General features: G+C 36.2%; 1 long non-coding RNA gene across 1 annotated transcript; it reads right to left on the bottom strand.

Annotated features, from left to right (window-relative positions):
• Nucleotides 1–1,099: 1,099 nt before the first annotated feature.
• Nucleotides 1,100–3,177, bottom strand: LOC128235059 (uncharacterized). Its single transcript, XR_008261111.1, has 4 exons — nt 2,464–3,177; nt 2,107–2,122; nt 1,704–1,783; nt 1,100–1,452 (listed from the first exon to the last, which is right to left on the bottom strand). It is a non-coding gene; the product is annotated as an uncharacterized LOC128235059 (long non-coding RNA).
• Nucleotides 3,178–15,620: the final 12,443 nt, after the last annotated feature.

Here is a 15,620-nt window from a genome sequence, read left to right as displayed (position 1 = left end):
ATGAGAAAATTGTTTTGTATCAAGTGATCAAAATGTCGAGCAATGATTAGACATCTCACAGAGAAGCAAAAATGCCGACCCTTCAGAAATTGTAACAACAAATAGTGTAACTTTTGGCATTTTGTAAAAAAATGTGTGATCAAATTCTCAGACTAAATTCTAAAAACGTTGCTTCTGAAAACTTTGGATTCGACATCTGGAAGTGTGGCCATTGATTTATTTCACCAACTTGATCTTGAAACTCTTTAAATTCATTAATTCTGCACTATAAATGACAACATATAGAGTTGCGTATGCCTCAAAGGATTTTTTACATGCATATTGAATACGTTGACAGTAAAAGATGGTTGTTTAATTCTAAGAAAAAACATTGTTTGTTTTTTGTTTTTTTGCAGATTGTGATGCGTAAAAGAGCTGTGACCTGGCTCTACAAGTGGAAAGGCTGTCTGAAACCATCACTGAATCTTACATTTCAAAAGTATAAAGATGTTAGTCACCCCTGCATGACTTAATTGTGTGTAAATGATTAAAAAAGACTGACGCTTCTTTCTCAACTCCGCGCATACACATATGTCATTTATCAAACTGGTCAACCTAAGGAAACCATTTTACTCAGCGGTTGTGACATTCATTTTTTTTTTCAAAAATCCACTTATATTATTAGTTAATGCATTTTATTATATGCATGTATTCTATTATATATACTTTATTTTATTGCATACACATCATGCATTTTCTTATAAAAATAAAATGGAATAAATATTCGAATTTCAATGTGGCTTGGAATCAAATATCTGCTGCATTGAAAACAACAAATATCAACGTTCACCATCAGTCTCATCGCAAATAAAGCAGCAGGACACAGTTAAAGTGTGGTAGTTTCAAATATGGAGGCTGTATATTTTGTCTGGCAAATGTGGGCATTTCCTGTGCCTACAAATACTATAATGGTAATAACTTAGTTAAATGACACTTTTCTACTGAATTTCTTGGAGGTTTTACTCTAAACTGTGTTGGACACGCCTCCAAGTTCGAATCTGTGTTTTGATGTAAACCTGCTGTCGACTACCGGCTGGTATAATAAATTTTAGAGTTTAGGTGCATTGGTACAAGATTTAATGAGGGTCAATTATTCAAGACGTAAAACTAGATCATAAAATATTTGTGTAAAAAAAGTTAATATTCACTTTTTATCTAACCGTGTAATTTATCAAATAAGAATACATGCTCCCTTATTTCTCTTCACTGATGTTTCCTTACAAAAATCCATCAGTTTGTAATATTTAGTTATTAATCGTTCAGCGATACGTTCACTTAAAAATACATAACAGTATTTCCCTGGAAAACACAATTACACTGTCAAATATAGCATGTTTGTATCCTCAAAAGACGTTACAGTGGGTTATCCTCCCGGTTGTCGCTTCATAATAGTGTTGTTCTAAACGGTGTGCTCTGCAAACAAATAAAGTAAAATTATATACGTTTCGAACGATACAGATTATTGGTTGTTCTATTGAACAATTTTTGTATATTTTTATTTAGGGATTAGTGAATACTCGGTGTACCCACGATTTCATTGTGTAAAATGGTACAGAATGGCATAATTGAGTGCTCGTTTAGTGTGTGAATCAAAGAAACAAAAATGATATTTTTCTATATATTATGTAACCTATAGGCTAGCAAAAGCTAAGTCACAGTAATACCTTTCCTGACACTTTCGACGTTAACATAGGACTATGAACTTGGCTCATCCGACGGCGTGTACACCTGCGAATTGTCGAGTCTGAAATATAACATGTATGTACATTAATTTGTCACTTTGGGCTGGTATCGACACACATGCAGACGTGTTTATCTTGTTATTATAGTCAATGCAACGTTATTGTGTAATTATAACTATTATCTCTGTTAAAAAAGCAATCAGCTTTAATGAGTCTTAAGTGATCGTTACCCTTAAGAGACAGAGGAAATGCAACATATACATTAGTTGTGACTTTGTCAATGTATATCATACACAACACATACAATATCAGTATATAGTATAAAATATGTGCACATACTTACGTCTTACAGTTTCAGTGCATTATTTTAATTGGTTTAACATACCTATTGGTTCCATGTTCTGTAAAACAATACTGAAAATTACTAAAAGAGCTGGATGATAAGCAATTAAAACTCGTATACACGGACATCAATGCGTTTGAGGTTTCAACAAGGAAAGTAATATTCTCTACTTTACCACAAAGGTTTCATATTTGAAGGAACACATTTGAAGTTGGACTTCTGTTATAATTATTGATATGAATAACAAGAAAATATGTAAACTAATCGGGGCATCACGATTCAAATTTCACACAATTCTAAACTGATTCTAGATCCGTTATGCACAAAATGGTTATATAAACTAGAAGAGAAAACACCAACTTATGGGATATTGTTGTTTAAGAGGATCCTGGTACTAACTAAGTACGTCGTATGCTGGTGTTGCAGTTGTCATGGAAATATCCTCGTATGTCTGAGCTGCGTTAGGTTCAGCATTTTCTGCAGAGGATCTGAACAGGTAAGAGAAAAATAATTGGCATCAACTCACCCATGTCGTTCTGTGGTTTATATTTAAATTTATTATGAAAATTCGGAAAATACAGTGATCCTCGTTCCTGACATAAGTCGTGTTATATAAATGAATAACTATTGTTTAAATCATGATATTCATAGCAAAAAATGTTCACAATATAACAACCCTCTGACATTGAAAATACTCATAATCTATATTTAGGATCCATTTGTTGTTTATTTTAAATACATATTGTGATTGAATTTGATAATATACTTTGAAATTATACTAGTTGTTCGGACACACAGTTGTTCGGAAAAAGGGGAAGACAACACGTATACAATATTAATGACTACATGGCCGATTATTTACAGACTTTTCGGTAATTTAACAATGCGTAAGCATTGTTTAAGACTCCGAACGTTTTTCTTTTCAGAAAAGTGCTGTTAATCTTGTCAAGTCAGGGCACGGACCTTTGCTAATATTGTTATGACTTGTTGCCCAACCCATTAATATATATGCATCGGAAGTGTTAGTATATAATTGTAAATGCTTAATATATTTATATATATGCAATACAATAAGGTAAAACCAAACTTGTCAAGATAATTGTTTCCGATATTTTATCCCGCTTAAACAAGTTCGGAGACTAGTCCTTGACTGTTGTATTCTGACCTATGTCTGAGACACAAACTTGAGTTATGTTGTGTTGTGACCTTCCTGAGAAACAAACCGGAGTTCTGTTGTATTTCGACCAACGCCTGAGACCAAACCGGAGTTTTGGTGTATTCTGGCCTATGCTAGAGACACAAACCAGAGTTATGTCGTATTCTGACCAACGCCTGAGACACAAACCGGAGTTCTGGTGTATTCTGACCACCGCCTGAACACAAACCGGAGTTCTGGTGTATTCTGACCAACGCCTGAGACACAAACCGGAGTTCTGGTGTATTCTGACCTATGTCTGCGACACAAACCGGAATTCTGTGGTATTCTGACCTATGTCTGCGACACAAACCGAAGTTCTGTGGTATTCTGACCTATGCCTGAGATACAAACCGGAGTTCTGGTATATTCTGACCTATGCCTGAGACACAAACTAGAGTTATGTGGCATTCTGGCCAACGCCTGTGGCGCAAACCGGAGTTATGGTGTATTCTGACCTATGCCAGAGACACAAACTAGAGTTCTTGTGTATTCTGACCTATGCCTGAGCCACAAACCATAGTTCAGGTGTATTCTGACCTACGCTAGAGACACAGACCGGAGTTCTGTGGTATTCAGACCTATGCCTGAGATACAAACCGGAGTTCTGTGGTATTCTGATCTATACCTGAGACACAAACCAGATTTCTGTGGCATTCTGACCTATGCCTAACACACAAACCGGAGTTCTCTGGTATTCTGACCTATGCCTGAGATAAAAACCGGAGTTCTGTGGTATTCTGACCTATGCCTGAGATACAAACCGGAGTTATGTGATATTCTGATCTATGCCTGAGACACAAACCAGATTTCTGTGGCATTCTGACCTATGCCTGACACACAAACCGGAGTTCTGTGGTATTCTGACCTATGCCTGAGATAAAAAGCGGAGTTCTGTGGTATTCTGACCTATGCCTGAGATACAAACCGGAGTTCTGTGGTATTCTGATCTATGCCTGAGACACAAACCAGATTTCTGTGGCATTCTGACCTATGCCTGACACACAAACTGTAGTTCTGTGGTATTCTGACCTATCCTGAGATAAAACCCGGAGTTCTGTGGTATTCTGAGCTATGCCTGAGATGCAAACCGGAGTTCTGTGGTATTCTGACCTATGCCTGAGATACAAACCGGAGTTCTGTGGTATTCCGATCTATGCCTGAGACACAAACCGGAGTTCTGTGGTATTCTGATCTATGCCTCAGATACAAACCGGAGTTCTGTGGTATTCTGACCTATGCCTGAGATACAAACCGGAGTTCTGTGGTATTCTGATCTATACCTGAGACACAAACCAGATTTTTGTGGCATTCTGACCTATGCCTGACACACAAACTGTAGTTCTGTGGTATTCTAACCTATCCTGAGATACAAACCGGAGTGCTGCGGTATTCTGACCAACGCCTGAGACACAAACCGGAGTTATGTTGGATTCTGACCAACGCATGAGACACAAACCGGAGTTATGTTGGATTCTGACCAACGCATGAGACACAAACCGGAGTTATGTTGGATTCTGACCAACGCCTGAGACACAAACCGGAGTTCTCTGGTATTCTGACCTATGCCTGAGACACAAACCGGAGTTATGTTGGATTCTGACCAACGCATGAGACACAAACCGGAGTTATGTTGGATTCTGACCAACGCATGAGACACAAACCGGAGTTATGTTGGATTCTGACCAACGCATGAGACACAAACCGGAGTTATGTTGGATTCTGACCAACGCCTGAGACACAAACCGGAGTTATGTTGTATTCTGACCTATGCCTGAGACACAAAGCGGAGTTCTGTTGTATTCTGACCAACGCTTGAGACACAAACCGGAGTTATGTTGGATTCTGACCTATGCCTGAGACACAAAGCGGAGTTCTGCGGTATTCTGACCAACGCCTGAGACACAAACCGGAGTTATGTTGGATTCTGACCAACGCATGAGACACAAACCGGAGTTATGTTGGATTCTGACCTATGCCTGAGACACATACCGGAGTTATGTTGTATTCTGACCTATGCCTGAGACACAAAGTGGAGTTATGTTGGATTCTGACCAACGCATGAGACACAAACCGGAGTTATGTTGGATTCTGACCAACGCCTGAGACATAAACCGGAGTTATGTTGTATTCTGACCTATGCCTGAGACACATACCGGTGTTCTATTGTATTCTGACCTATGATTTAGGCACAAATCGATATCCAGTAAATAAATCAGTCATAATTTACATGTTTGAACTTAATTCACATAACGGTATATACTTACACGGATTTTCCAGAAGGAACATCTGCAAGAAAGATGGCTGTTAATTGAAAGAAAAGATGTTGACTCAGTGAACATACGAGGGTCAGACAGTATTTAATGCAACTGAAGGTATTTTATGGTTAATTTGAAATATTTAAATTTTAGTATTAGAGAGCAATTAATAATCTAATATAAGTCTATTACGATGATTTTTGCTGCACCCTTTATATCCATCGAAATGACACTGCATTACGTTTAACGTATTTTAGAGACACAATTTATTTTTTTATACTTGAAACAATCAAATACAGTCATGGAACTCTGTGATATTGACCTCATTCAGTCATTTTGACTTGTCATCCTATCGCGGAGTTCTAATGACTTTAATAGCATATGATTTAAACATAATGTAAACAGTATTCTAAACCAAACTTGTCTTTCGTATTGCAAATACAATTATATGAAACGTATATGTATCCGTAACAGAAAACAACCTAATTGTCAGTCATCGACTTTTGCTGTTTATGTACAAGCGTGCCAAAGTGTGCACCGAAATTTAATCATGTAAACAACCGGTACACTTAGTAATTGCACTGTTTTTTAACATAGACACGTTAAAATTAATAATAATTGTTTCAGTTTCGTATTGCGTCATTGGTATAAGGTTCTAAGGGTACAATCAAGAATATTTAAAAATCTAAACATTTAAAATTTACTGATGTAAGTCACTAAGATATTTAAACAAGACAGTAAGTCATTACTATACATAGCTAGTCGTTTAAACGAGTTACTAGATTACCAGTCGTTTTTGCGAGTATGTCAGCAGTTTAGTATATTAAATCGTTATAACGGGATATCAAAGGAGCTAGAAATATTAATTCACGTGAATGAGTGCTTAATGTTTACCATAATCACACGTCACACCGTTCGATTGTTAACAGGATTAACAAAAAAAATGTTTTGTGAATTCTCGTACTACGTGAACATTATGAACACCTAACATGACTAGAGTTATGTTGCATAATGTACACAATGCAAGTATTATCGAAAACATGTTTGTTTTTAGCTCTGTTTTTTTTTTGTTATTTACGGTCAAGTCCTGGTTGATGGTCGCAATGCCAATATACGTAGAATAAGGACTCTTGGGCACTCGTATTGCAGTAGTATGAAAAGAAAAATAAGACAAAATTCCAGTTCGGTTCCTTCACTACACTTATACATTACTACTATATAACCAACATCAAATGTATTGTTTGGTGCTCAATAAAAGCAAGTTTTTTAAATATCTACATACCAGTTTTTCGTACAATGATACAATTCACTCTATATTTCCGTCTAAGAAAAACCACGACCACAACTATGGATGCTAGCGCTCCGACACTTCCTCCAACAGCACCGCCAATAACTGCACCAGCACTCGGACTTGACTCTGAACAAAGTGATTTTTAATCAGAGACTTGTAGTTTTTTTATTAAAGGAAACACTGCCATTTTAATTGTAATTGCGAAGTTATTTAATATTAATAATATATCATGAGACCAACTGACAAACACGCACCCAATTCTGACACTAATGACCATCGCTAAAAACGTGCATCTGTATGTATCCTAGTGTTGTGTGAATATTAGGATCTGTATTAAATGTAATCATGATTTGTATTTGTCTATCAGTTGTATTTTCTAAATAATCTTAAAGCAACATCAATTGAACAAGTAAAGTCGTTGTAAATTTGAATAATAACCGTTATCAGTTCATATAAATACATATCAAAATTTACATTAATGGCACAGGGTTAACGTCAAATACATAGAACAAACAAACACAGAATTACAAGCAAGAAACATGGAACAACAGCACAAAACTCCACAATATAAAAACAAGGTGTGTTTATCAAGGATTGTTAGGTACTGCCTTGGAACGGTTAGTAAAATCAATTTGCTTGACGTTTAAAGCAGTTTGCGTGCACAACCTCACTAATATCCCGACAATCCTGAATACAGTAAAAAGTATAAGGTAAATTTTTTATGCATTAACACTTAAAATGCCTGTTACGTGTTACAGACGTTTAGATTATTTAGTGATTGCCCTAGAAGACGTTATGTTTATAATAACCTATCATTAACTTTGTCGGCGCTACCTGAATGGATACCAGCTTTTTGGGGATGACAGACCAGAGATCATCCGAAACAAATATGTAAAAGACGCTATCTTTAATCAAAATTAATACAACAAGACGAGCATATATAATCATCATTAATTAATCGTAAAATGCAATGCTGAATACATCTAAATTTCATCTTGAAAGGTAACATGAAGTATCTTTAAAAAAATAATCGGCCGTGGTAAACCAGCAGAATGACTATTGTCTGTATTGTTTGAATGTTCGACATGCTATAGAGATTGTTTTTGGTTTAATTGGTGTTTGGTTTTTCCTAAGTCAGTGCAGCTTCTTGAAAGGAATAACATAACCATGCTAAGTATTACAGAGTAATGTAATGCTTGACTAAACACGAGTCATTTGTCAATACAGGACTACTTTCTCTTTTCTCTTTTCTCTTCATATATAAAAATATAATATTCAACACACTAACAGTACATATTCAAACATAAAATAACTCCTCAAACTACTTTTCTTTCAGTAGTAAGACTTTTTAGTACCAAGTAATTGTCAGCAATTGGCCAGCAGCATCCATCTGATTCAAAATTATCAACTAATTGGTAAGCACTTAAGCACGATCACGTTTTTGTTAAGTAGGTCTCAACGTAAGGCAGGAAAAAAGCATGAACGTATTATAGCAAATAAAATCAAATTTTTCACGATTTTAGCGTTTAACTCGTTGTGTTTATCCTAAAACGATGATATGTCTTACTTTTCTGGAAAAATCATTCACAGAGAAATTAAATTGTTTTAACTTTTGAACAATCAGAGATCTTAAGAGCTTGGTTACGATATTCCCTTAAGGTTATCTTATAATCACCAAAAATATTTTAGTTGTAGTTTATAATGGCCAATGGATATTTTAATTTAATTCAGTTCATTCCTGTGAAGTTCACAGGAAGTCAGGGTGATTTCAGACAGCCTAACGGCCAAAAAACATATAAATATATGTAACACTTTAAACTACTACTAACATGTTATTATAACAGTGTTCAAAATCTCAAATTGGAGAATAAAATATGATTTTATTACCAAAATTATAAAAATATTCCCTTAATCCATTAGTAACAGGTTGATTCAGTCTGTTAGATAGATGTTAAATAACATACATTTTAATTAATTTGTAATGTATGTATGGTGGATTCTGCTCTGTCGGAAATGTTATTGGTTTCAAAGGGATATTATTCAAATAGTAATCAAAATCAATAATGTGACTAACACTATTCGTTAAAGGCATTTTATGGAAAGAAATCTAATTACTGTACAGGGTAATATAACCAAGCATCTGTAATTAATTCAAACACAATAGCCTTACTTGAATACGCTTTAGATTAGTGGTGCTCAGCGTTTTAAATATATAAATACTTTAAAAACACTCCTAAAACCTGTATGAATGCAATGATATGCTGTCCATGTCTCGTACAAAAGAGCTTCCACTGGTGATTGAAATGACACATTGTTATGGCCAATCCATGAATAAAATAAAATTCTGAAACCTTTTTTGTAAATGCTTCGTACTTTTAAATTAAAGGAGACTAACTTTAAACAGTTTGATCTTCATAATGAAGATCTTCTTTTATTTGTGCAACTTTACATTTTTTCTTTCTTGACAAGGAATAAAAACGTAGTATCAAATAATGATTTAAACATAAAACAAGACGACAGACAACCAAATATCCAACCAGTTCATCGTAACATATAACTCAACATTTAGGATCGATGTGCTTTCACAAGCCAATAGAGATCTATCAGAATAACTAATAAACACAATACACAAAATTGTGATTTAATTTTATCAACTAGATTCTAAACACAATACGAACCTTGCAACTGAAGATGGAATACTTCAGAAGTACTTCCTAGTTCATTGCTCACATTAACTCTGTAGTAACCAAAGTCGACTTCCTGCACGCTGGTAAATGATATGCTTGTTTGAAGCCTATCCACCGAGACAACTTTTTCAACGTTCTGTGTTATGTGTATGACTTCCCATCCATTCCCTGTCACGACTTGTTTCTCCCATTCAAAGTCTGATCTATCAGGGCGCGGATAGGCTACCAAGTTAAAGGTCAAACTTGCGGGTACGTCGGTAACGCTGGTCACATGATAAACTGATGGTGAGTCTGTGGAAGCACGCGGAGAGCCTTGAAAGGAACAAGTACAATCATAACCTTTAGCTTTTAGCTTAACCACTCAGCACATCTATTGAAGAATAAGCAAAACGTTTAACAGCGAGTTCAAAGCAAAGAGGTCATTTGAAGCATTTGATTTGAAAATTGATATGTAGTCGGGAAACTTTCAGCGTAACGATTTTATATACATGTTGTTATACAATCAGAATAGACTGAAAAACTTCATTGGGCCACATACATACATTTGACAAAAACTGGCAATGTCTTCATAGCAGGGGCGGAGTCGTAGACGTTACGTCCCGTACACGTGTAGATGCCGTCATCTTCACATTTACTTTCTCCGAACACAAGAGTTAGATTCTGTGCATTGCTTTTGTGTTTGAGAGATCGTCCATCCTTCAGTACCACAATATATGAACCAGGGTTACTATCTACAGCACAGTGAAAGCTAACACGAGAACCTTCAACTAATACCAAATCATCTCTACCTTCAAGATTCGTTATAGCAAAGTCTGTGATTGAAGCACCATCTGGAATATGTTCTTTTATAAATAGTGTTATAACGACTGCACGATTCAATGTTTAAATAAATGTTTTAAATGTTTAAATGAAATTATACATAGATACAAACAATATATTGATGAACTAATTGAAACTCCAAAATAACAATTGTAATTCCGAGGTGACCTATTTGATGATCATATTGTATTTATCGTAAAACATTTATTTCATATTTAATTTGATAACCATTTACGCGAAAATTATTTTTTTACGCTTTGATCAATAGCAATTATGGTTAACAGCAATATGCGCCCAATATGATTTGTGAAAAAAATACTGGTTTCAATGCACATTCCATATCTGTCAATGTATGTTCACTTTTGAAGGAAAAAAGTTTTAATTATAAACACATGTACCTTGAATAGGATTCAGCCGTGCATCGGACGGTTTCGATGCCGTATTAAGTTAATTTCAATAAATACTTACACATTACTTTAATATTCAGTGTGCCCGATACGGATTTAGACTCGTTGTTGTATCCGGTCGGGTTGAGCGTGTTCGAGGCCACGCACGTCCTCGATGTGTCCGAGATAGCAGTGAACGTCCACAGCTGACTAGCGCCATTCCAGGATGAGTAGGAAGGAGCGGGAATGCCGATGGATACACATGCCACGGTGACCGATATGCCCCGGATGACAGAGAGGCTGTTTCCTGTAATAAGCGGCCCAGTTGTTCCGCCGTTGTGAAAAGTGGGGCTGCTTGGGGAATCTGTGTATAATGAGAAAGCATATATAGCACGCCTTACAGATCGAATAAATAAAGAAAGTGAAAGTGTTAAATATTCATTTCATAAAAAATCCGTTTACCATAAAACAATTAAATATATTCTACATTATATTATTTTAACAATTTATTTTGTTTTCCTTAAAAGCCTTACATAAAAGTAATTAAACACTTACAGCCACAGACTATTTTACTTACAAGGTTTAAAGGGAAAAACACAAACAAAACAGCACAATATTACTTTATTCGATATTTACCGCATACTTGTATGAACACTTCTAACGTGTACATCGTACAACGCTTATAAGTTTATTCAAACTTTGTATTATGATTTCAAAGGACAGTAAAACACAGTTTATGTGTATGGTATTCCAAGAAGTGCTCGTCATGTTCCAGCGTTTTATGAAGTAATTTGTTAGTTTGCAGAATGTTATTTTGTGCATATATATTTTCATAGTTTTGCGAGTTCATGTATTCATAATTCGATAGCGGTTTGGTGGTTTAGTTTGACCTTCATAGTATGTATGTATTAAACAATAGGCCTTCATGCCAGGTCAAGTAACAACTTCTTTTTATGTTACAAGCGCATATAGATTTTCTAGTCATATCACATAGTCGTATTGGGGATGGTAATTTGCGCATCACTGGGTAAAGTATGAACACCGTTTACAAAATATATACACCTAATACCGTACAGATTATATGGTAGTCTAGTATAATCTCCATTTGTTTACTTACATCGTTGTGTCATTCACAAATCTGTTCCATTTCACAAGCATTCAATCAAACCATGCGTTTTACTATCATATTTGTCTAAGGTAACTTAAAACGTAGTTTGAAACACATACATACCAGTCCGAAAGAATAATAACATAAACAATGGTAAACAAAAGATTTTTACCAAACATTTCATAAAGTTTTGTGTTTGTTTTTTCTCTATGCTCATTGTATATGCTGAGGTGTAATGTTTTAAAGAGGAATTCCAGCAAACTGTATTTCTATAATGAATATGGCATCAATAATTTTATTATATTGTTGAACACTCTTGTTCTTCCTTTGCCAATATGTTATGCCATTTGTAAAACTCTTAAGCAATGAATAAATACAGTGAATGGTATAATGCAGAAATCCTTCCGTTCTGGAATGTGAGGATTTTAGTAGTGAGAGAGATCGACTAGAGTTGGGGGTGGGGGGGGGGGGGGTACACGTTCCATAGATAAGGCGCAGCTGTTCAGTTTTTAGATGGATGCTTATGTAAGTGTAACAAGTCGTTAATGAGAAGCGGTCTAGTTTGTAGATGTATGCATGCGTGATACAATTCGTCAGAAGGTAAACGTATATCGTATGTGACTGCGCGTTTTGGTGTGTAAAAACAATCGGAATAGGGGGAATATCGTGTCTTCAGAGGGAGTTGAATTCTGAGAAAGCCTGAAATAAACCTGGCGCTGGCTGAAAGTTTCTGTGACATATTTTGCGCGGAAATGGTTAACAGTACTGTTTATTATTTTTTTTGTAAAATACCTGAACTAAAATGGCTACCAAGGCCATTCGTGTAGTCATTGCAAGAGTGATAGCTGTAGTTTATATTGATTGCAAATGCCTATATTCATTTTGTGAATTATTAATTCGGCAAGCCTCGTTACCTGGCAATGCAGGTGCCCTCGGATTTTTCTATCCGGAACGGAAACACATGCCATATATTATTAATACTGATAAGTGTGTTGAAGTCAAGAAAAACGTTTTAAGAAGTTGACGAAATGGCACCTGTAATTGCTAATAAAGATAGATCTCAAACGAATCAAATTGCTATTGCTATTGATGTATTTTGCTTCTATTGGATCTTTATACCAGTCCTTATTTATATATTTTATTTTTCAGTGTTTGCCCTTGCTTTTATTATAGAGAAGAAAACAAATTCTCCTTTTTCATGAACCTGTCTTCATAATAATGTTATTGTTTATTTTTTTGCTCTTATGTTATTGGACAAGTCCGACGCCATACGACCAACGACCAATGATACACGACGGTTCACATTTCGGCCATTCATTTTCACAGATGTTGACAATACATATTTTGGCTTACTTTTACCTGCGATTTTTATAGCTTTAATTTATCTAACACTATTCAAATGGGACCAAAGTATGTCAGAGCATCTCAAACACTTAAGATATATAACTATATCGTTCTCTCACTTAAAAGTTAAGGATTATGCCGCCGGGAAACTATTCGTTTGAATATCCACTTGAGAAGTAGAATTTGACATAGAATTGCCACGTACGAATGTAAAGAATGACTGGCCGAATAAAAATAATAACAATATAAATTCAATTAATCCCGTTGTCCGGTTAGCGCAGTGCTTAGCGCACTCGCTTCTCACCTAGGCGACCCGGGTTCGATTTCCGGCTTGGGCGCGTGTGAGTTTGGCTTGTGGTCACCAAGCCGGACAAGTGGGTTTTCTCCGGGTTCTCAGGTTTCCCCCTCAACACAAGACCACACTCTCGCGTAAAAATCGTGCCAACGGGAGTGATAACTTGTTTAACAATCGTTGTAAAATAAATTTGTTTAAACTAAACAAAACCAATTAATCCCGTAAACATGCGGTAACATGCCCGGCAGCACGACAAATTTAAGAAAGTACTGGCGGTTTGTAGATTTTGAGGACATGTCAATAACAAGCGTATTTCAATGGCTCTCTCTCACAAAGTTCTGCGTCTTACAGTTCAAAAATTGAAGCTTTCTTTAACCCGACACTGACATTTGCAGGTGGTTTCTTAGAAGGAAAAAACAGCGGATAGTGCTAACCGTGGCATACTCTTGCCATATTTTGAGCTCATGAACATTTTATGTGAGCTTAATATCACGGTTACATTTAAGTGATGAGTGAGCATTACTAATAAGGCATATCCCGTTCATATGCTTACGAATTACTCATACCTGTCGTCTGCGACCAATAATGTTGTGCCCGCCGTCGGCCGTCCACTCCTCAATCAGCTAACGTCCTGTCGGTAAGCCCTGAACGAAAGTTGATGTTTTCCATTTCTGTGAAAAGTGGCTGGTGAACGTTATACAGGTATATGATTCGCGCGGGGGTCTCGGTGAAGACAAAGGCTTCGTTCTCCATCAGCCGCCGGATGCAGCTGGTCTTTCCGCTGAAACTCATACCTGCATGCAACTATACTAGTTATACGGAATGAACTGAGAACTCGTATTGACATGTAAACGTGACAAATAATACAATATTTACAATGAACATAAAAACGGACACTAAAGCGGAAATAATTTGGTCAATGTTTAAATGCACTTACCCATTACGGTTATTTTTAAAAAGGCTAATAAATTCAACCAATGCGTATTTTTGTACCGCTCGTCGTCGGCATCAGCGCCCCCCCCCCCCACCAACACTGTCCAGCCGTAAACCAATATCCATTTCTCCTTGAACTCTTCATCGGGATCGTTGTCATCATCGTCGTTGGCGTAGCTAGTAGACCCACCAATACTAGCTTTATCGTTATGTCAAGCGTCCGGTCAATGAGCGAACGGTCAATAGCGTCCTAAGAATAGCGAATGGCGAAGTCCCACTAACTTCCTGGCTCAAAGAAAATGCGTGCCTCAGTTTAGGCATCATCTAACAATCCACGTAAATATTGCCTACTTTCCAAATTTCATAGCTTTCATTTAAGAAAACTAGGTGACTGATACGTATAGAAATCGAATGGAAGGACGGAGGGTCTGGGAAGACAGACAGAGGCAAAAGTCACAAACGAAGTCTTAAAATACAAGACATCTGTTACAGCTATTCAATATTTCTCTTTTCCTGGCGTCGTGGGAGTTCAGTTTCGTAGAAAAGAAATATTAATAGTCCCAGCTTTTCGTAAAAAATGATCCCGGATCCAAGCAGATAGATATTACTGCAACCGGAAATACATTATGCGTATCTTGAATAATTGTCTGGTTCACTGCGTACGGATATTCCATACAGTACCGATAACGAAAATGTAAGGAGAAGGAACTCCAGACTACTGCAATAAGGGCTAATTAGGCATTGGAAATTGGTGGAGGTTGTATTTGATAATTAAATGAAAGATGGGATTCAAAATAAGATATTGTCGTAAAATGACTTAGTTGTTAAATACTTGGTTAATCTTATACCGATAAAATTACTATATGTGATCCAGTTTTGTTGTCGCTTAGCATTGAAACGAACAGTTGACTAAAAGGTTTTGGTAAAAACATTTCCGTTCTGTATGGGATCCGACCGGCAAATGTATATAACCATATTAAATCGGACAGTTGACATAATGGGGATTCAGCTTTGGTCAATTGCTTTTGCAATTTATTAGTTAAACATTATTATACGGGATCCAGATTTGACATATCTAGGCCATATTGAAGTTGACTTAACTGACTTAAAGGGATTAAGTTTGGTTAATTGCATTGTACTGGTATAGCATTACTATTTAAGCTCTAGTTTTGATATTCTCTAAGCCATGAACATAGTATTAAAACAAAGAGTTGACTAAAAGGGATCCAGTTTTGGTAAA

Source organism: Mya arenaria, chromosome 5 (genome assembly GCF_026914265.1).
Source record: "Mya arenaria isolate MELC-2E11 chromosome 5, ASM2691426v1".
NCBI classification, from domain to species: Eukaryota; Metazoa; Mollusca; class Bivalvia; order Myida; family Myidae; genus Mya; species Mya arenaria.
Note: the sequence above shows the minus strand (reverse complement) of the source record. Positions and strands in the feature narration are given on the sequence as shown.